The 23492-nt window shown below is 38.9% G+C and overlaps 1 pseudogene; it reads left to right on the top strand.

Annotated features, from left to right (window-relative positions):
- Window positions 1-12781: 12781 nt before the first annotated feature.
- LOC130842025 (ATM interactor-like) lies at window positions 12782-15245 on the top strand (annotated as a pseudogene).
- The last annotated feature ends 8247 nt before the right edge of the window (window positions 15246-23492 follow it).

The raw sequence follows: 23492 nt of genomic DNA, 5'->3' as shown, positions 1-23492 counted from the left end.
CCCAGATAGTCAGAAATCTATCCCATGTAAAGAGCTCTAGAGAAGAAAGTCCCAAGTCCTTTTTCTCATTCATTTCAAAGTTTAAGAACTCTCAATGTCAAGAAATGTCACTTTATATTTACCCCAAACCCTTCATATTAAAGATAACCCATTTTCTGAGACATTGACGCTGCATCTCGAAAGTGAGTAAAAGTTTTCTCAGTTGTGAAAGGAGATAAGGACTTCACACGGGAGGATCCTATTTACAGGTGACTCAGGAATCTATATTTTGTCTCACTAATTTATGCCAGAGAGCTCCGGCTTAAGGCCTTCGGTTTAGAGAACAAGAGGGGAGAAAATCCTGTTTCCAAATGAAGGATTTGCAACAGACGGTTTTTGTTGTGACTGCAAGCTAAATAATGCTATGCTTCCTCATTTTTAAAAGTTGAGAATTAGTTTTTCTTAACATTTAAGATTTAAATCTGTGTGGACAGCAAGAAATAAAGTCAAAGAGTGGAGTACGTTCAAAAGGCTTAGATCCTAATCGATTTCTGTATTCGATTTTTGCATGATGTTTAGCAAATCTAGACAAAGTCAAGCTTTGTTTAGACGGAATTCTTAAAGGACTCTGCTTATGTGATTTTGACCTCTTCAGGCACTGTGGGTCACTTCTCTCCTTACGCCCATGTCTTTTGACTTAGAACATTACAGAAATGATGGGAGGTTTTTCTGAGAATGATTGAACCCCCAAATGGTAAAGAAAATTTTATACAGTTTCCATCTTGCAATATGAAAAATAGCTCCTATCAACCTAGATGTCCTTCAGTAGGTGAGTGGATAAATAAACTTTAGTACCTCCAGACAATAGAATATTACTCAGCGCTAAAAAGAAATGAGCTATCAAGCTATGAAAAGAAATGGAGGAACTTTAAATGTATATTACTAAATGAAATAAGCCAATCTGAGAAGTGTACAGACTGTATGATTCCAACTCTATGACATTCTGGAAAAGGCAAAGCTATGGAGACAATAAAAAGTTCACTGGTTGCCCAGGGTGGCAGCAGGGAAAGCTGAATAGGCAGAGCACAGATGATGTATAGGGCAATGAAAATATACTGTATGATGTTGTAATTATGGATATATGTCACTATACATTTGTCTAAACCCATTGGATGTCTAACACCGATAATAAACCCTTAGGTAAACTGTGGACTCTGAGGGATTATGATGTGTCAATGTAAGTTCATCTTTGATTAAAAAATGGACCACTTATGGTCACTAATGTTGATAACAGGGGAGGCTGTGCATTTGTGGGGCAGGGAATATATGGAAAAACTTTGCACTTTCCTCTCAGTTTTGTTATAAAACTCAATCTTCTTTCAAAAATAAAGTCTTTAGAAGGAAAAAAAAAAAGATAACCCATTTTCTCTTGTTCCAGTGTCTGGAGACAAAACACAATCAGTAATGCATTTGAAGACCTTTTTTTTTTTTTTTTTTCAATCACCCCACAGTATCCTCCAAGTTAAACAATCTCATCTCCTTTAACCTTTCTTTGAAGATCTTATTTTCCAATGCCCTTTGTGGCTCTCTTCAGGGTCCCCACAATCTCTCTTCATTTGTCTTTAAATATGGAGCTTAGAAATAAAGTCCTCTAGTAAGTATTGAGTACAATGTTAAGCTTCATTTCCAGTGATCAAACTGTTTTGCATATTCAGGTGTTTTTCAATATTTCTGATAATGGTCACACTCCTGTTATTGGTCATTGAGATTGTTTTCCATCATTTTTGCTAAGTAAATTATGGTATATTAACTCAATGGAATATTAGACAGCCACTGAAAAGGATCATAATTATCAAAAGTATATGCCAACAGAGGGAGAAAATGTATAGTTAAGTCAAAAAAGGCAAAACACAAAATTATGTGGCCCCTCAACTATGGCTTCAAGGTACTTTATACACAACTTTAGTATAGCACTGAGCATTTTATATTCCTGTCATTTATTTCTGTGCCTATTTGCCCCTCAAACCCAGTGGAGGTCCTAGACAGTGTTTGAGTTATCTCTGTTGCACCAGCACTGGGTATCTGTCCTGGCAGGCAGTAGGTACTCAGAAGTGTTTGTTAAATGAATGGATTAATTGGACCCATATAAAAATGCCTAAGCATGGAAATAACAGCTTAGACATAATAGGAGCAAATAGAAACAGTTGTGCTAAAATGGTGAAATTACAAGGGTTTTATTCTTCTCAAATTTTCTTTCACCTACCGTTCTTGCCTGGCAAAAAAAGGAGGGAGCCAAAGTCAGTGCTCATTCCTGGTCAGCTTATAATCAACAGGTCCCTCAACATCTTATTTTCTATCCATGTAGCTTGTTTCATTGTTACTGGGATGTTCTGTCTTGGTTTCTGAGCAGGTCCTTTGATAAAGATTGCCCTAAAATTCTTAGCTCACTTTCAGAGGCACTGTTTGACAATATTCCCCTTCCCTTATACCTGGGGAATATCTTTCAAACCACACCTAGGTATAACCATAATAAGTGTGTTCCAGGGACATCTCCTCATCTGAATTTCCTAACAATCCTGGGAGGTAGTCAAGGTAGGGACAAATCTCTGTATGAAAGAGGAGAAAACAAAGGCTTAAATAGTCTAATGATGATAGAGATAGAGAATGCAAGATTAGGTCTAGAACCCAGTTCTTCTGACTTCAAAGACCATGAATATTCCATCACACCATCCACTGCTGGGCTGTGTGATCTCAGATACAATGACCCCAAGATTCCCTATGTTCTGAAGTCTGTCCCTGCTTGATCCTTTCAGTTGCTAGTTAAAAAGACAGGCTGGGATAGAAATGAAAAGTTAGCATTTATTTCAGGCCTACTATGTGTCAATCAATCTACCTATCAGGAATACAATTATTATCCATAATTTTTAGAGAGGAGACAACAGGTTCAGAGGGGTAAGGAGATTTTCCAAGGTCACACAGCAGGTAAATGGCAGAGCTGATATTCAGACTCAGGCCTACTTGCTTCTAAAACCCAGGCTCTTGGCATTATAGTAAAAAGGGTGAGAACTTTCTCTCAAGTTAGTGTTCTGGCCTAGACTCCAAGATCAACTATTGCCCAGCTCTTCCTTTAGCCCCATCTCCTCAAAGGGAGGAGGAAGGCTCAGAATAGAAAGCTACAATGGACAGGTGGCAGCTGTTGCTTGACTTCCTGTTGAATGACAATGACTAAAGTCAACTATATGCAACTCCCTAGCTTGTAGGAGTCACTCTGAAAGTGTTTGACATCTATTCCAGGCCCAGAATTGTGCTATATCAGCTCTAACCTGATGTCAAACCATATCTCCCCTCTCACCATCACCATCCTCTTTGTTAATCTGGGTAGAAGAGTGGAGGGAACATAAAACACTGCATTCTCAAAGTATTGCCCTGAATATTAACAACTAACACTTATTTAGCCTTTACTCTGTGCCAGGCATGTTCTAAGTGCCTAACATATTTAATCCTCACTGGTATGAACTGGATACTATTATATTCCAGATTTTTCTAATGGGGAAATTGAGGTACAGAAAGTTTACTTAATTGCCCAAGGTCATGCAGATAGCAAGTGGCAGAGCTGAGGTTTGAAGTTGGGCAAATCTGCAAGGATTCATGTTCTTAACCATAATAATGTACTGCCACTCCAGTTGTGATGTGAGAACACAATAACAAAACATGATGAAAATGCCTGAATTGATGTGAAAGCTGACAATAACAACAATATGTCTACCATCTAGACAATACTTTACACTTTACATAGCAATTCTATATCTGTGAACTCAGTTGGTCCTCACAAGGATGGTGTGAAGGAGGCAGCACAAATATTATTATGCCCAGTTTTCAAGAAGGCAGTGTAGAATAGAGGTTGAACACCCAGGTTATGGAATTTGACTTGGGTTCAGTTCCTGCCTCTGTTCATTCTTACTCATGTAACATTGAATATGTCCTTGTTGGGTCTTAAGATCCTCATATGTAAAAATGACTTCATAGTGTTAAAGGAAGGAATTAATGCAATAATGCATGTACAATGTTTCACATAGTTTCTGACCCAAAGGAAGCCACCAATAAATGTTGGCTATTACTATAAGAGATGCGAACTAAGATGCTGAGAGAAGGGTGCATATACAGCACTAAGGGAGATGTGGTATAGAGTAGAGCTTAGATTATAGGTCCCTACCCCAGTCCAGTGTTCTTCTAAGGTTCCTCACCCTGAGGCCATCATTTTATATTTTGACAGGTAAACCTGTTGCAGGACTGCTAAGAAACAGCATGGAATCAGAATGTTCATTGCACAGAAAACTGGCCGAACACCAGCAGAAGACCTTGGACACCAGAAAGGACTGCAAAGATCCTGACATAACTGGCTGGGAGAAGTGACCTCTGGAGTCTGAATTCCTTGAACAGAAGTCAAGCTCAAGGCACTGGGGAGGGAGCACTGAGGCCAGGATGCTAGAACACTAAAGAGTCATCAGACACAGGAAAGATTAACCACAGAGAATTCTCATGGAGACTTCTATCAGAGTCTAAGATGTGGCTTCACCTGACTGCCTGTACTGCCACTGCCAGATACTGCACATCAAATGACAAATAAAACAGGAACATAAAACCACTCATCAGCACACAGACTACCTAAAGCCACATTAAGCTCACGGATGTCCTATAACACACCACCTGACATGACCCTGCTCATCAGAGAGAAAAGATGCAGATCCACAAACCAGAAAGCAGGCACCAGACCCTCCCACCAGGAAGCCTACTCAAGACACTGGACAGAGAGAAAAAGATGGCGGTGAAGTAGAGGGACGTGGAATGCATCCCTCTCCACAGATGCATTGGGAATGCACTGAAGGATGCAATAATTCCCACAGAGAACCAGCTGAACACCAGCAGATGACCTCGGACACCAGAAAGGACCACAAGCATCCTGACATAACCGGTAGGGAGGCATCTATGACGGCTCAAAGAGGGTGAAGCGGCGGGGCTGTGGCAGACAGGAGGGAGTGTGAAACATACGGAGGGTCCGCACCACAGCTCAGCGTTCCCGGACCGAGATGTGGATCCACAGCTGAACAGAGGGTCCAGGAGTGGGAGCGTGGGACCTGGAGAGCTGGTTCAGGGTGAGAAAAATTGTTGCCAGTAAGATGACGGACCAAGAGAACAGGAGGGAAGAGGTCCACGGCGAGGATTGCCTTCCCCTGAGAGCTGCCCGGCCATGATGGCGGCTGGATGCTGCAGGCTCACGGGCGGGGGAGAGGAGCCATGGGCACAGCCTCTCTCTCTCTTTCAGCACCTCTGCAACAGGCAGTGGAGAGATGCCCTGTGGGCCACCTAAGTCACTCAGGGATAACAAGTACCCTCAGGCACTCAGGCGGGTATGGATTAAAACCCCTTGGAATGCTGGCAACAGGGAGGCTGCAGAGGAAAAAAAAAAAAAAAAACCGAGAGAGGCCCAAGTCTGAGACTTTCTATTTACACCGGAGCCACCAGCGTCCCTCTGCAACAGGTACCTCCAAGCCCAACTGAAACAACAGTGCGCCACTGCTCACTCACTCCCAGGGAAAGGAGCCACTATTGTACCGTCTCCTTCCCCACACACCAATGCTTATAGATGAACAATAAAGGAAGCTCTGCTGGTCACAAAATAATGCAAAAAACCCCAAGGGGAGTAGAAGGACACTTACAGCTGAGACTCTAAGGAAACAGAAATATTAGTATCAATCCTGTTGAACTGGTCCATTCTGGGATCAGTTCTGGATTTTTTTTCCTTTATTAATTATGATCTAAGTCCTAAGGGATCTACAAGTTTTATAACATAATTTTTTAATGCTACTTTTATTATATTTTTACTTTTTTTGCCTTTTTATATACTTCAATTTCTAGCTAAATTTTTGGTAGCATGGACAATATATCTATCATACTTTCCTTTCATCCATATCTTTTATACATTTCTATTCCTTTCTTTTTATTTGCATATTTCCAATCACACTACGCTCTTCTGTTCCCCTTTCTTCCACCCATTTTTAGTTTATTTTACCTTAACATACTTATAAGCAACACTATCGATCTGCTCAGACTCCTTGCTCTATTCTCCAGATGACGCACCACCTTGGTATTTAATATTAGGTTTTTGTCTTTATCTTAGTTCTTAGTACAATTGTCTAATGTCATTCTGAGAATCTCCATTCTGTTTGGTGGTACTCAAGCTCTTTTCTATATTTGATTCTAGCTTACAATATCTCCCTGGATTAGTGTTTGCATGTGTAAAGTGTTATTTGTTTGTCTCTTTGCTTTTGCTTTTCGCTATGATTTGTTCTGTTTCAGTTGTCAATTTCTGTTGGGTTTCTTTTTGAATATCTGACACCATACTGGGATACTGTCAAGTCTTTCCAGAGCCTTATGTCCTAATGGATTCAGTAATTGTGTGTCTTATACATGTATGTGTTTCCTAGACTTCTTATTTGTTTAACCCAACATTCGGACATTAGTCTGAGGCTTGGACAGTCTTCTATAAACACTTCTATCACCAGGACAAGCAACCCCAAAAGGTTGCACAACCATGAGGAAACAAAGAAACACCATGCAGGCAAAGGAGCAGGAAAAAAACCCCCAAGACCAAATAAATGAGGGGGAAATAGGAAAAATGCCTGAAAAAGAAGTCAGAGTAATGATAGCAAAAATGATACAAAATCTTGATAACAAAATAGAGAAAGTACAAGAAACAGTTCATAAGAACTCAGAAAAACAAACAGCAATGGATAACAAAATAACTGAAATCAAAAATACTCTAGATGATATAACCAGCACAATGACTGAGGCAGAAAAACGAATAAGTGAGTTGAAAGACAGAATGGGGGAAATAACTGCCACAGAGCAGGAAAAAGAAAAAAGAATAAAAAGAATAGAAGACAATCTCAGAGACCTCAGTGATAATATTAAGCATACCAATATTCGAATCACAGGCATTCCAGAAGAAGAAGAAAAAAAGAAAGGGTCTGGGAAAATATTTGAAGAAGTTATAGTGGAAAACTTCCCCAACATGGGAAAGGAAATAATTAACCAAGTCCAAGAAGCACAGAGAGTCCCATACAGAATAAAACCAAGGAGACACACACTAAGGCATATATTAATCAAACTAACAACAATTAAACACAAAGAAAAAATATTATAAGCAGCAAGAGAAAAGCAACAAATAACAAATAAGGGAAAACCCATAAGGATAAGAGCTGACCTTTCTACAGAAACTCTGCAGGCCAGAAGGGAATGGCAGGATATACTGAAAGTCTTGAAAGAAAGAAACCTACAGCCAAGAATACTCTACCCAGCAAGAATCTCATTCAGATTTGAGGGAGAATTCCAAAGCTTTCCAGACAAGCAAAAGTTAAGAGAATTCAGCACCACCACACCAGCCTTACAACAAGTGCTAAAGGAACTTCTCTAAGGAGGAAACACAAGAAAAGGAAAACACCTACAAATACAAACCCAAAACAATTAAGAAAATGGTAATTGGAACACACATGTCAACAATCACCTTAAATATAAATGGAATAAATGTTCCTACCAAAAGACACAGACTGGCTGAATGGATACACAAACAAGACCCTTCTATATGCTGCCAACAAGAAACCTACTTCAGACCAAGGGATACATATAGACTGAAAGGAAAGGGATGGAAAAAGATATTCCATGCAAATGGAAGTCAAAAATAAGCTGGAGTAGCAATACTCATATCAGACAAATTAGACTTTAAAGTAAAGGCTATCATAAGAGACAAGGAAGGACACTACATAATGATCAAGGGATCCATTCAAGAAGAACATATCACAATGGTAAATATCTATGCCCCCAACATAGGAGCACCTCAATTCATAAGGCAAATGCTAACAGCTATAAAAGGGGACATCGACAGTAACACAATAACAGTGGGAGACTTGAACACCCCACTTACATCCATGGACAGATCATCCAAACAGAAAATAAATAAAGACACACAAGCTTTAAATGACACATTAGACCATACCGACATAATTGATATTTATAGGACATTCCATCCAAAAATGACAGAATACACGTTCTTCTCAAGTGCACACGGAACATTTTCCAGAATAGATCACATCGTGGGGCACAAATCAAACCTTGGCAAATTCAAGAAAATTGAAATCATATCAAGCATCTTCTCAGACCACAACGCCATGAGACTAGATATCAATTACAGGAAAAAAACTGCAAAAAATACAAACACATGGAGGCTAAACAATTCACTCTTAAACAACCACTAAAGAAATCAAAGAGGAAATCAAAAAATATATAGAAACAAATGACAACGAAAACACAACAACCCAAAACCTATGGGATGCAGCAAAAGCAGTTCTAAGAGGGAAGTTTATAGCAATACAGTCCTACCTTAAGAAACAAGAAAATTATCGAATAAACAACCTAACCTTACACCTAAAACAATTAGAAAAAGAAGAACAAAGAAACCCCAAAGTGAGCAGAAGGAAAGAAACCATAAAGATCACAGCAGAAATAAAGGAAAAAGAAAGGAAGGAAGCCATAGCAAAAATTAACAAAACTAAAAGCTGGTTCTTTGAGAAGATTAACAAAATTGATAAACCATTAGCCAGACTCATCAAGAAAGAAAAGGAGAAGATGCAAATCAACAGAATTAGAAATGAAAAAGGAGAAGTAACAACAGACACCTCAGAAATACAAAAGATCATGAGAGACTACTACAAGCAACCATATGCCAATCAATTGGATAACCTGGAAGAAATGGATACCTTCTTAGAAAAATACAATCTTCCAAGACTGAACCAGGAAGAAATAGAAAGTATGAACAGACCAATCACAAGTACAGAAATTGAGGCAGTGATTAAACATCTCCCAACACACAAAAGCCCAGGACCAGATGGATTCACAGGCAAATTCTATCAAACATTTAGAGAAGAGGTAACATCTATCCTTCTCAAACTCTTCCAAAATATTGCAGAAGGCAGAACACTCCTAAATTCATTCTACAAGGCCGCCATCACCCTGATACCAAAAGCAGGCAAAGATGTCACAAAAAAAGAAAATTACAGACCAATATCACCGATGAAAATAGATCCAAAAAACCTCAACAAATACTAGCTCACAGACTCCAACAGCACATTAAAAAAATCATACACCATGATCAAGTGGGGTTTATCCCTGGGATGCAAGGATTCTTCAATATATGCAAATCAATCAATGTGATACATCATATCAACAAATTGAAAGATAAAAACCATATGATCATCTCAATAGATGCAGAAAAAGCTTTTGACAAAGTTCAACATGCATTTATGATAAAAGCTCTCCAGAAAATGGGCACAGAAGGAAATTACCTCTACATAATAAAAGCCATATATGAGAAACCAAATGCCAACTTCATTCTAAATGGGGAAAAACTTAAAGAATTCCCTCTAAGAACAGGAACAAGACAAGGGTGTCCACTCTCACCATTATTATTCAACAGTGTTTTGGAAGTTGTAGCCACAGCAATCAGAGAAGAAAAAGAAATCAAAGGAATCCAAATTGGAAAAGAAGAAGTAAAATTGTCACTCTTTGCAGATGGCATGATATTATATATACAAAACCCTAAAGACTCTACCAGAAAACTGCTAGCACTAATTGATGAGTTTAGTAAAGTAGCAGGATACAAAAATTAATGCACAGAAATCTCTTGCATTCCTATACACTAACAACGGAAGAGCAGAAAGAGACATTAAGGAAACTCTCCCATTCACCATTGCAACCAAAAGAATAAAATACCTAGGAATAAACCTGCCTAAGGAGGCAAAAGATCTGTATGCAGAAAACTGTAAGACATTGATGAAAGACATCAAAGACGACACCAACAGATGGAGGGACATACCATGTTCCTGGATTGGAAGAATCAACATCGTGAAAATGACTGTACTACCCAAAGCAATTGACAGATTCAATGCAATCCCGATCAAATTACCAATGGCATTTTTCACAGAACTAGAGCAAAAAATCTTATGATTTGTATGGAAATGCAAAAGACCCCGAATAGCCAAAGCCATCTTGAGAAGGAAAAATGGAGTTGGTGGAATCAGGCTTCCTGACTTGAAACTATACTACAAGGCCATGGTGACTAAGACAGTATAGTACTGGCACAAAAATAGAAAGGAAGATCAATGGAATAGAATAGACAACTCAGAAGTAAGCCCAAACACATATGGGAACCTTATCTTTGACAAAGGAAGCACAAATATACAATGGAAAAAAAGGTCGCCTCTTCAATAAGTGATGCTGGGAAAATTGGACAGCAACATGTAAAAGAATGAAATGAGAACACTTCCTAACGCCATACACAAGAATAAACTCAAAATGGATTAAAGACCTACATGTAAGGCCAGACACTATAAAACCCCTAGAAGAAAACATAGGCTGAACACTCTATGACAGCCATCAAAGCAAGATCCTTTTTGACCCACCTCCTAGAATCATGGAAATAAAATCAAGAATAAACAAATGGGACCTCATGAAACTTAAAAGCTTTTGCACAGCCAAGGAAACCATAAACAAGACTAGAAGGCAACCCTCAGAATGGGAAAAAATAGTTGCCTATGAAACAACGGACAAAGGATTAACCTCCAAAATATACAAGCAGCTCATGAAGCTTAATACCAAAAAAGCAAATAACCCAATCCACAAATGGGCAGAAGACCTAAATAGACATTCCTCCAAAGAAGACATACAGATGGCTAACAAACACATGAAAAGATGCTCAACATCACTAATCATCAGAGAAATGGAAGTCAAAGCCACAATGAGGTATCACCTCACACTGATCAGAATGGCCATCATCACAAAATCTGGAAACCACAAATGTTGGAGAGGGTGTGGAGAAAAGGGAACTCTCTTGCACTGTTGTTGGGAATGTAGGTTGGTATAGCCACTATGGAAAACAATTTGGAGGTTCCTTAAAAATCTACAAATAGAACTACCATATGATCCAGTAATCCCACTCCTGGGCATATACCCAAAGAAAACCATAATCCCAAAAGAAACATGTACCTTAATATTTACTGCAGCACTATTTACAATAGCCAGGACATGGAAGCAACCTAAATGCCCATCAAGAAACCAATGGATAAAGAAGATGTGGCATATATACACAATGGAATATTACTCAGCTATAAAAAGGGATGAGATGGAGCTATATGTCATGAGGTGGATAGACCTAGAGTCTGTCATACAGAGTGAAGTAAGTCAGAAAGAGAAACTCAAATATTGTATACTAACTCACATATACGGAATCTTAAAATGGTACTGGTGAACTCAGTGACAAGAACAAGGACGCAGATGCAGAGAATGGACTGGAGAACTCGAGGTTTGGGAGGGGGTGGGGGGTGAAGGGGAAGCTGAGATGAAGCGAGAGAGTATCACAGACATATATATATACTGCTAACTGTAAAACAGATAGCCAGTGGGAAGTTGTTGTATAACAAAGGGAGTTCAACTCAAGGATGGAAGATGCCTTAGAGGACTGGGATGGGGAGGGTAGGGGGGACTCGAGGGAGGGTGGGGGGTGTTGAGGGAGGGAGGGAATACGGGGATATGTGTATAGAAACAGATGTTTGAACTTGGTGTACCCCCCAAAAAATAATAAATAAATAAATAAAATTAAAAAAAAAAAGTCACTGGACAATCCCCACCACAGGGGGCAGAGAGCAGAAACAAGAGGAATTACTACTAAGCAGCATAGGGAAAGGAGACAGCACATACAACAAATTAGACAAAATGAGAAAACAAAGAAACACCTTGTAGGTAAAGAAGCAGGAAAAAAACCCACAGGACCAAATAAATGAAAAGGAAATAGGGAAATTGCCTGAAAGAGAATTCAGAGTAATGACAGTCAAGATGATCAAAAATCTCAAAAACAAAATAGAGAAAATGCAAGAAACTTTTAATAAGGACCTAGAAGAATGAAAGAGAAAACAAACAGTAATGAACAACACAATACATGAAATTAAAAATACTCTAGATGCTATAAACAGCAGAATAACTAAGGTAGAAGAACGAGTAAGTGAGTTGGAGAACAGAATGGTGGAAATAACTGCCACAGAGCAGGAAAAAGAAAAAAGAATAAAAAGAATGGAGGACAGTCTTACAGGCGTTGTTGACAACATTAAGTGCACCAACATTTGAATCCTAGGCGTCCTAGAAGAAGAAGAAAAAAATAAAGGTTCTATGAAAATATTTGAAGAGATTGTGCTCAAAAACTTTCCCAACATGGGAAAGCAAATAGTTAATCAAGTTCAGGAAGCACAGAGTCCCATACAGAATAAACCCAGGGGATAGGCAATGAGACACATATTAATCAAGCTTACTAAAATTAAACACAAAGAAGAAATTTTAAAAGCAGCAAAGGAAAAGCAACAAATAACATAAGGGAACACCCATAAGAATAAAAGCTGATTTTTCTGCAGAAAATCTACAGGCCAGAAGGGAGTGGCAAGATATAATTAAAATCTTCATAGAGAAAAAACTACAGGCAAGAATAATCTATCTAGCAAGTATCTCATTCAGATTCAACAGAGAAATCAAAAGCCTTACAGACAAGCAAAAGTTAAGAGAATTCAACACCACCAAACAAGCCTTACAATTATTGCTAAAGGAACTTCTCTAGGCAGGAAACACAAGAGAAGGAAGAGACCTACAAAAACAAATCCAATGGAGACGGGGCCTGCTCGCTGGTCCAGGCCGAGTTGCCGGAGCCATGGTGGCCTCTGAGCCAGCGGTGGGTGGGGCCCAAGGCTCTGGCCTCGGGCACCCAGGCCGTCCCGGAGGTCGCAAGGGGAGCCGCTGCCTCCTCAGGCCCGCGGCGGCCCCCCAGGTGGCTGAGGGGCAGCCGGTGGCAACCCACGGCGGCGAGGCAGCAGCCCGCGGGCACGGTGCCACCAGCTCAGGAGCTCATCCAGCAGTCAGTGAGCGAGCTGTCCTGGGCGGTGCGGACCAACATCCTGTGCACGTTGCGCAGCTGCAGCAAGATCCTGCCCAACAACCCCGCGCTCAACATGCACCTGGTCAAGAGCCACCGCCTGCAGGATGGCATAGTGTATCCAACAATAAGAAAAGATTTGAAAACTACCGAAATTCTACTGCTGTCCAATTGAAGGATGCCCTAGAGGCCCTAACAAACCATTTTCTCAGTTTTCTCTCGTGAAGCAGCACTTTATGAAAATGCATGCTGAAAATAAGCATATATGTAGTAAGTGCAGCAATTCGTATGGCACTGAATGGGACTTGAAAAGACACACAGAGGATTGTGGCAAGAGCTTCCAGTGCACTTGTGGCTGTCCCTATGCCAGCAGGACTGCATTGCAGTCCCACATATACCAAACTGGCCATGAGATCCCTGCAGAACACAGGGATCCACCTAGTAAGAAAAGGGAAATGGAAAACTGCCTGCACAACCAGAAGTTGTCCAGTAAGACTGTTGAATCACTGAGCAACCAACCAACCCCAAGACCAGACACTAAAGAACTAGAAGCTTCAGAAACAAAGCTAGTTGCTTCTTTTGAAGACTCTTGCAGCTCAAATGCCAGAAAGCAGACTCTTCCAGCACCTCCAAGGTATCCTCAGAAATTACTTTTACGAAAGCCCAAAGTGGCTTTGGTTAAACTCCCTGTTATGCAATTTTCTCCTGTGCCTGTCTTTGTGCCTACAGCCGACGCCTCAGCCCAGCCTGTGGTGTTGGGTGTCGATCATCAGGGCTCTGCCCTGGGTGCTGTGCACTTACTGCCCTTGTCCATCGGAACCCTGATCCTCGGCCTAGATTCAGAGGCTTGCTCTCTCAAAGAGAGCCTCCCTCTTTCAAAGATTGTAAATCCCGTTGCTGTTGAGCCAATTAGCACAGGTGTTCAAGTGAACTTGGGTAAAAGTCCATCCAACCCATTACAAGAACTAGGGGACACATGTCAAAAGAACAGCATTTCTTCAATCAATGTACAGACAGACCTATCTTAAACCACACAACACTTTATACTGTCCACATAGTGGGCTAGCCCTGATTCCTCTATTTCATCTTGTTCTCAAACTGATTTGACGTTTGGCTCTCAAGTTTCCCTTCCCATTAGTGTTCATACTCAAACCTTTTTGCCCAATTCTAAGGTAACCTCCTCTATAGCTGCTCAGACTGGTGCATTTATAGATACCGGTTTTCAGTCAGGTGGGGTCTCCAGAGAAACTCAGACCAGTGGAATGCAGAGTCCAGCAGATGATCGAGTACAGATGGACCAAGCTGTAATTGTGGAGACATTTTTCAGAGTGTGCATTCATCATATGGTGTTTCTACAGACACTATGATAAGCAGCAGCTTAGTAGCAGAGACTGTGACTCATGGTTTGTTACCTCAGAACTACCCTAAAACTTTAAATCCGGATATTGAGAAATCTCCACCAATTATAAACTTCAGTGCACAGAATAGTGTGCTTTCTTCACAGAATATGACAGATAATCAGACCCAAACCATAGATTTATTAAGTGACCTAGAAAACATCTTGTCAAGTAATCTGCCTGGTCAGACACTGGACAATTGTAGTCTTTTGTCTGACACAAATACTGGACCTGACACCCAGCTCCCATCTGGCCCAACCCAGAATCCTGAAATTGATTTTGATATTGAAGAGTTCTTTTCAGCCTCAAATATACAGACTCAAACTGAAGAGAGTGAGCTTAGCACCATGACTTCTGAGTCAGTCTTGGAATCGCTGGACATAGAGACCCAAACTGACTTCCTACTTGCAGATACCTCTGCCCAGTCCTATAGTTGTAGGGGAAATTCTAACTTCCTAGGCCTTGAAATGTTTGACACACAGACATAGATGGACTTGAACTTCTTTTTAGACAGTAGCCCTCATCTGCCTCTTGGGAGTATTCTGAAACACTCCAGCTTTTCCATGAGTACTGATTCATCTGACACAGAGACCCAGCCTGAAGGAATCTCTGCTGCTAAAAACCTACCTGCTTTAGAAAGCAAAGTTCAGTTGAACAATGCAGAAACACAGACCATGAATTCTGGCTTTGAGACTTTGGGGAGCTTATTCTTCACCAGTGATGAAACTCAAACAGCGATGGATGAGTTTCTTCTGGCTGATTTGTCCTGGAACACGATGGAATCTCAATTCAGCTCTGTTGAAACCCAGACATGTGCAGAACTACACCCAGTCTCCAACTTCTGAAAGTGGAGTCCACATGGGGGATGGCATTTAAAGTTCCCTTCTGGATTTAGAAGATGGAGAGTGGGGAAAACAGTATTAACTCTATTGAATGTAGTTGATGATACAGTTACTTTGATTCTTTGAGGTCTTTGCCTTTTGTACTTGTAAACATGAAATTTGTGTAAAAATTTGTGAGTATATTATAAAGTGTAAGATGTGGATCTAAAAATGATTGTTTGTGTGTTGCCTACGTTTGCCCTTTCAGTGTAGTCTTCCCTTCTTAAGGGAAAAAAAAATGTATTTTACAACTTTAAAACCCATCTAGCCATTTACTGAAGCCAAGCTCATCAGGACTAGGGTACAAACTTTTCAAACCTTCAAAACATTTTAGTCAAAGTATGACTTACTTAAATTGCACCTAAAATACTTTTCCAGTGCACGTTAGAAATTCTTGTGTCCTGATAATGTGTAAAGAAGTCTGATGCTGCACCATCAGATTGAAACACCAATAGCTTCATCTGCTTTGACATCTTACTCTTCCTTGATTTGAAGACACAAAGGAAAGCTACAGTTGTCTTTAGCTTTTGATACAATTTTCATATAGTCAATGCCGTCCCTCCTCTATGTGAACTCTTACTGATACCAACATAAGTGAATAGTACTTTCCTCACAAGACGTGTTGCTGTAAAATTACTGCTTAAAGAAAGTAGCAGCAAGCACTTAGTGTAAATAGTGATCCTTTCAGTCTAAGTGACAGTAAGTCACCCCAGCTATGGAATTTCAGTGTAAGTGACACCAAGTCACCCCAACTATGGAAACGCTGGGCTGTGGAATCATGCCTGTTAGCTCAGACTGGAGTGTGTCGTAAGAGCATCCTCCTACTCCCTACACAAGGCCAGGGTGGTGCTCCAGAGCAGTTCCTCAAAGCGCACCCACCAGCTAAGTCTGAGTTTTGTCTCTCTAAATGTTAAAAACATAAATAACGTAAGGAGAAAAGGACATTCCCCGCTAAATTTCCATACTTCGCATAAGCTTGATAGGGCAAGAGTGCAATCAGTAACTGTTTTAAAGTGAATCTTCTTTTCACCCACCTCTCATTTTTCCCTTAGGTGAGGAAAGAGATTGGTTTAGCAAGGATAGCATGTGTGCCTTGAGGAGAACAATTATAAAGTAGACCCACCTAAAGTTTGGTATTCCGCATTTCATTGCTTTGTTTTTTAGAGAGGGTAATACCAAACAATCTTCAAAGAAAATGAGGTGAAGGCCGATTGCTTCAATAATCAAGAACATCTGTGTTTTGAGATGGGTGTGTGGTCAAGTACGCTCTTGGGGTTTTCTGTATTTCGGAGATCCTGAGTTCTTGATTGTTGGCCTGCTTTCAGGCAAGTAAAAATCAGTGCAGTGTGTAAATTTTACTAAGTTTACCGAAAAAGATGCTCCATTCCTTCTGCTGCACATGCTTATGCTGCTGAAGGCTAAATCCTCAAAATAAAACCCAAGGAGGGGACTAATCATTCATTCAAGTAAATCAGTGGTGTTGCTACTAATTCCTATCCCAAAAGAATTGCCGCTGGTGGATACATAACATATCCTGGGCAGATGAACTCCATCTGGTAGATGAAAGTTTGCTTTGGTCACAGTTGCCTATGAATATGGGTTTCAAAACAAACATAAAGCCTTAACTTAGAATTTCATTATGTTTTAGAATAATCACTGCCTTAATGTTCAAACATCTATTCAAGTTCTCCTAGTAAGGAGAAATGCATGTTTGTTTATGGCTTTTTGTAAATATATATGCAGTGATCTATGGCTTTAAAAAAATTCTGTGTATCTGTGACAATGTTTGTTAATCCAGCCAACTGAGTCATTTACAGAAAAATGGAGCATTAATATTTCTTCATGTACAAGTAAGAACTGTTTGCCCCCGAAACCTTAGTTACCTGAATTGTTCTAAGATTATTTGTAAAAGCTGAAATTCATTGATTAAAGAGAAGTGAGAATTCTAAAAAAAACAAAAAACAAAAACAAAAACAAACAAAACAAACAAAAAAACAAATCCAAAACAATTAAGAAAATGGCAATAGGAACATACATGTCAATAATTACCTTAAACGTAAATGGATTAAATGCTCCAACCAAAATACACAGACTGGCTGAATGGATACAAAAACAAGACCCCTATATATGCTGCCTACAAGAAACCCACTTCAGACCTAGGGACACATACAGGCTGAAAGTGAGGGGATGGAAAAAGATATTCCATGCAAATGGAAGTCAAAAGAAGGCTGGAGTAGCAATACTCATATCAAATAAATTAGACTAAAGTAAAGACTATTACAAGAGACAACGAAGGACACTACATAATGATCAAGGGATCAATCAAGGAAGAAGATATAACAATTGTAAATATCTATGCCCCCAACATAGGAGCCACTCAATATATAAGGAAATGCCAACAGCCATAAAATAGAAAATCAATAGTAACACAATAACAGTATGAGACTTTAACACCCCACTTAGACCAATGGACAGATCATCCAAACAGAAAAAAAAATAATGATACACAGGTTTTATATGACACATTATATCATCCTGACTTAATTTATATTTATAGAATATTCCATCCAAAAACTACAGAATAAACTTACTTCTCAAGTGCACAGGGAACATTCACCAGGATAGATCACATCTTGGGTCACAAATCAAGCCTTGGTAAATTCAACAAAATTGAAATCATATTAAACATTTTCTCTGGCCACAAAACCATGAGACTAGATATCAATTACAGCAGAAAAACTGTAAAAAATAGAAACACATGGAGCCTAACAATACAATATTAAACAACCAAGAAATCACTGAAGAAATCAGAGGAAATAAAAAAAAAAATACCTAGAAAAAAATGACAATGAAAACACAATGACCCCAAACCTGTGCGAAGCAGCAAAAGCAGTTCTAAGAGGGAAGTTTATAGCAATACAATCCTACCTCAAGAAACAAGAAAAATCTCGAATAAACAACCTAATCATAAACCTAAAACAATTAAAAAAAGAAGAACAAAAAAACCCAAAAGTGAGCAGAAGGTAAGAAATCATAAAGATTAAATCAGAAATAAACAAAAAAGAAATGAAGGAAAAGAGGAAAAAATCAATAAAACTAAAAGCTGGTTCTTTGATATGATAAACAAAAAATTGATACACCATTAGCCAAACTCATCAGGAAAAATAGGCAGAAGATGCAAATCAACAAAATTAGTAATGAAAAAGGAGCAGTAACGACTGACACTGCAGAAATACAAAAGATCATGAGAGACTACTACAACCAACATATGTCAATAAATTGGATAGCCTGAAAGAAATGCATAAACTCTTAGAAAAGTATGATCTTCCAAGACTGAACCAGGAAGAAATAAAGAAATATGAATAGACCAATAGACCAATCACAAGCACAGAAATTAAGGCTGTGATTAAAAATGTCCCAACAAACAAAAGCCCAAGGCCAGGTAGCTTCACAGGCAAATTCTATCAAACACTTAGAGAAAAGCTAATACCTATCCTTCTCAAACTCTTCCAAAATAAAGTGGAAGGAGGAAGACTCCCAAGCTCATTCTATGAGGCCACCATCACCCTAATAACAAAACCAGGCAAAGATGACACACAAAAAGAAAATTACAGGCCAATATTACTGATGAATATAGATGCAAATATTCTCAAAAAAATACTAGCTAACAGAAACCAACAGCACATTAAAAAGATCATACACCATGATCAACAGGGGTTTATTTCCTAGAAAGCAAGAGTTCTTCAATATATGCAAATCAATCAATGCAATCCATCATATTAACCAACTGAAGGATAAAAACCATATGATCATCTCAATAGATGCAGAAAAAGCTCTTTACAAAATTCACCATTCATTTATGATAAAAACTCTCCAGAAAATGGGCACAGAAGGAAATTAGCTCAACGTAATAAAAGCTATATATGAAAAACAAACAGCCAACAACATTCTTAATTGTGAAAAACTGAAAACATTCCCTATAATAATAGGAACAAGACAAGGGTGCCCACTCTCACCATTATTATTCAACATAGTTTTGGAAGTTTTATCCACAACAATCAGAGAAGAAAACAAAATAAAAGGAAACCAAGTTGGAAAAGAAGAAGTAAAATTGTCACTCTGTGCAGATGACATGATATTATACATAGAAAACCCAAAAGATTCTACTAGAAAACTGCTAGCACCAATGATGAATTTAGTAAAGTAGCAGGTTACAAAATTAATGTGCAGAAATCTCTTGAATTCCTATACACTAACAACAAAAGAGTAGAAAGAGAAATTAAGGAGACTCCCATTTACCATTGCAACAAAAAGAATAAAATACCTAGGAATAAACCTGCTTAAGGAGGCAAAAGACCTGTATGCAGAAAACTATAAGACACTGTTGAAAGAAATCAAAGATGATACAAAGAGATGGAGAGACATACCATGTTCTTGCATGGTAGGAATCAACATTGTGAAAATGACTATACTACCCAAAGCAAATTAGAGATTCAATGCAATCCCAATCAAATTACCAATGGCATTTTTCACAGAACTAGAACAAGAAATTTTGCTATTTGTATGGAAACGCAAAAGACCTCAAATAGCCAAAGCAATCTTGAAAAGCAAAGATGGAGTTGGTGGGATCAGGCTTCCTGATTTCAAACTATACTACAAGGCTACAGTGATCAATATAGTATGGTACTGGCACAAAAGCAGAAATACAGATCAATGGAACAGAATAGAGAGCCCAGAGATAAACCCGCACACATATGGGCACTTTCACTTTGATAAAGGAGGCAAGAATATACAATGGAAAAAAGACAGCCTCTTCAGTAAGTGGTCCTGGGAAAAATGGATAGCTACATGGAAAAGAATGAAATTAGAACAGTTCCTAACACCATACACAAAAATAAACTCAAAATGGATTAAAGAGCTAAATCTAAGACCAGGCAGTATAAAACTCTTAGAGGAAAACATAGGCAGAGCACTCTATGACATACATCAAAGCAAGATTCTTTTTGACCCACCTCCTAGAATAATGGAAATAAAAACAAAAATAAACAAATGGGAACTAATGAAACTTAAAGTCTTTTGCACAGCAAAAGAAACCATAAACAAGACAAGAACACCAGCCTCAAAATGGGAGAAGATATTTGCCAATGAAGCAATGGACAAAGGATTAATCTTCAAAATATACAAGCAGCTCATGCAACTCAATATCAAAAAAGCAAATAACACCATTCAAAAGTGGCGGAAGACCAAAATAGCCATTTCTCCGAAGAAGACATGCAGATGGCTAACAAACACATGAAAAGATGCTCAACATCACTAATCATTAGAGAAATGCACGTCAAAGCCACAATGGGGTATTACTTCACACTGGTCAGAATTTCCATCATCAAAAAATCTAGAAACAATAAACGTTGGAGAGGGTGTGGAGAAAAGGGAACCCTCCTGCACTGTTGGTGGTAATGTAAATTGATAGGGCCACTATGGAAAACAGTATGGAGGTTCCTTAAAATACTAAAAATAGAACTATCATATGACCCAGCAATCCCACTACTGGGCATATACCCTGAGAAAACCATAATCCCGAAAGAAACATGTACCACCATGTTTATTGCAGCACTGTTTACAATAGCCAGGACATGGAAGGGACCTAAATGCTCATCAACAGATGAATGGATAAAGAAAACGTGGCACATATATACAATGGAATATTACTCAGCCATACAGAGAAATGCAATTGAGTCATTCATAGTGAAGTGAATGGGCCTAGAGTCTGTCATAGAGAGCAAAGTATGCCTGAAAGAGAAAAACAATTGCCGTATGCTAACTCATATATATGGAATCTAAAAAAAATGGTACTGATTAACCCAGCGACTGGGCAAGAATAAAGATGCAGATGTAGAGAATGGTCTTGATGACAAGGGGTGGAGGGTGAAGGGGATGCTGGGACAACGTGAGAGAGTAACATTCACATATATACACTACCAAATGTAAAATAGCTAGCTATTGGGAACCTGCTGCATAACACAGGGAGATCAATGCGATGATGGGTAATGACTTAAAGGATTGGGATAGTGAGGGTGGGAAGGAGGGGCAGGAGGGAGGGGAAATGAGAGTATATGTATAAATACAGCTGATTCGCTTTGTTGTACAGCAAAAACTGGCACAACAGTTTAAAGCAATTATACTGCAATAAAAAGCTTAAAAGAAAAGCAAGCAAGTGTAATGCTAATAATTATCCTGTCATTAAATACTTACTATGGTCTAAGACACTGTTCTGTGTATTCCATGTATTAATTGGTTTAGTCCTCATTCCAAGTCTATAAGTAGGTACTATTATTAACAGCCCTGTTTTACAGAAAAGAAAACTGAAGCAAAGAGAGGTTAAAACCATTTACCCAAGGTCACAGTCCCTGCAGAGATGTCATGGATAGTTTATTTTTAAGAGTAATGAAGTCAAGCAGTGACAAATAAAAAAGATAATAGCTAAATAAAATGTCTAAAAGAAGAGTTTTCTACACACAAGAATATTTAAAAGTGGTGAGTAATACAAAGTGTTTGGTAATATTTTGCATGTTTTATTGGTAGAAATACTTATGGACTTAGTAGAGCCAAGTAGACATCCTCACGCTGTTCATGATTATAATAAAAAGTTAAATATTACTAAATGTTTACATGTGCCAAGCACTGTTTTAAGCAATTTGTATTATTTCATTTAATCCTTAAATGACACTATGAGAGAAGGATAGTATTATTATCCAGTTTTACAGTGGAGAAAACTGAGACATAATCAGGTTAAATAGCTGATCAAGGATCAAGCTATTGACAACTAGGAAGTGTTAAGTCAAGGTGTGAATGAACCCAAGCAGTCTGGCTTCAGAGTCCACACTCTAAAATATTACCCTGTATTATCTCACCATGTGGGTCAGCATACTACCTGGAGATACAGGCAGATAAATTAGAAAATAGTATATGGTGTTTGCTTTCTTGCAATTAAAATAAAGAGGACAAAACTAAGAGGATACTGTGCAGAGGAAACTGACAGATTATGTGGGGTAAGTTTTGAATTGGTAGTAACAGGAGATCCACTGAGTTCCAATAGACATGCTGTTTCTCCCACTGACCAGACCTTAATAAACCCAGGGTTCATTAATCCATGTGCCTGTCCTAGGTTACCCATGGACACTGCAAGATGGTCCTAGGCTCAGGACAGCAAAGTTCATTAACTCCTAATAGCTTTGGGGAAGTAACACAGGTTACTAAGTGATTGTGGTCACTTACTAGTAAGATTGTTCTCCCCACTCCTTAACATTCCCATGGGCTCTAGTTACTGCTCCCTGGACAAATCAAGGATTTCTATTCCTCTCTACTTTTACTTAGACTGTTTCCTCTGCCTATAAGTCTTGTCACTACTTCTGCCCTACCAGCCCCTTTTATATAGCTGGAAAACTTCTACCTATCCCTCAAAATCCCATTTGAATGTCATTGCACATGCCAGCTTACACAAATGAATTAGTGAGTTCTTCTACTGCTCTCTAATTCTTGTTATTTACTCATATGTCTGTCTACCATCCCTACTCCTTATTAGACTGTGAGAACTTTGAGGGAACAGATTGTGCTGCATTTGATTCACACTCTGTACCCCTGGTTCCTAGTGCAGTGCCAAAATGGGGAAAGTCAAAAGCAAATCTTAAATTGTTATCATCATCATCAATGCATCATTATCTCAAAGGCCCACCTTTTGCCTGCATAGTCATGGGGCTGAGGTAAAGTATCTACAGGTCAACAGCTCAATGAAGCATGGTCTTTGGAACCAGGTAGAAAGACATGAGTTTAAATCCCAACTTTACCACTTACTAGCTATGTGAACTTAGGTAATTCACTTTACTTCTCTGAGCTTCAGTTTCCTCACCTATAAAATAGAGATAAATAATTGGGCCTTCCTCATAGAGTTGTAAGGATGCCATGTAAGCATGTGTAGATCACACAGTGTACAAAAGATGCTTAAATATTAGTTTTTATTATTAGGACAGTGTACTTGTGGGTACCAGTGGAGACCTGTGTCTGCATGAGTCCAGCTATTTGTCCACATAACTAATTCTCCCAGCAACTCCACATAGACTGACAAAGAAGCCAGAGTATTAATCTCTGCTATGCTTAATCATGACATGCTGCCATGGAGGCAGCAGCCTATTTTCTCAGAAGGAGAAGCACTTA

The sequence above is a fragment of the Hippopotamus amphibius genome, chromosome X (genome assembly GCF_030028045.1).
Source record: "Hippopotamus amphibius kiboko isolate mHipAmp2 chromosome X, mHipAmp2.hap2, whole genome shotgun sequence".
NCBI classification, from domain to species: Eukaryota; Metazoa; Chordata; class Mammalia; order Artiodactyla; family Hippopotamidae; genus Hippopotamus; species Hippopotamus amphibius.
The sequence above is the reverse complement of the archived record's forward strand: the minus strand, read 5'-3'. Positions and strand labels throughout refer to the sequence as shown.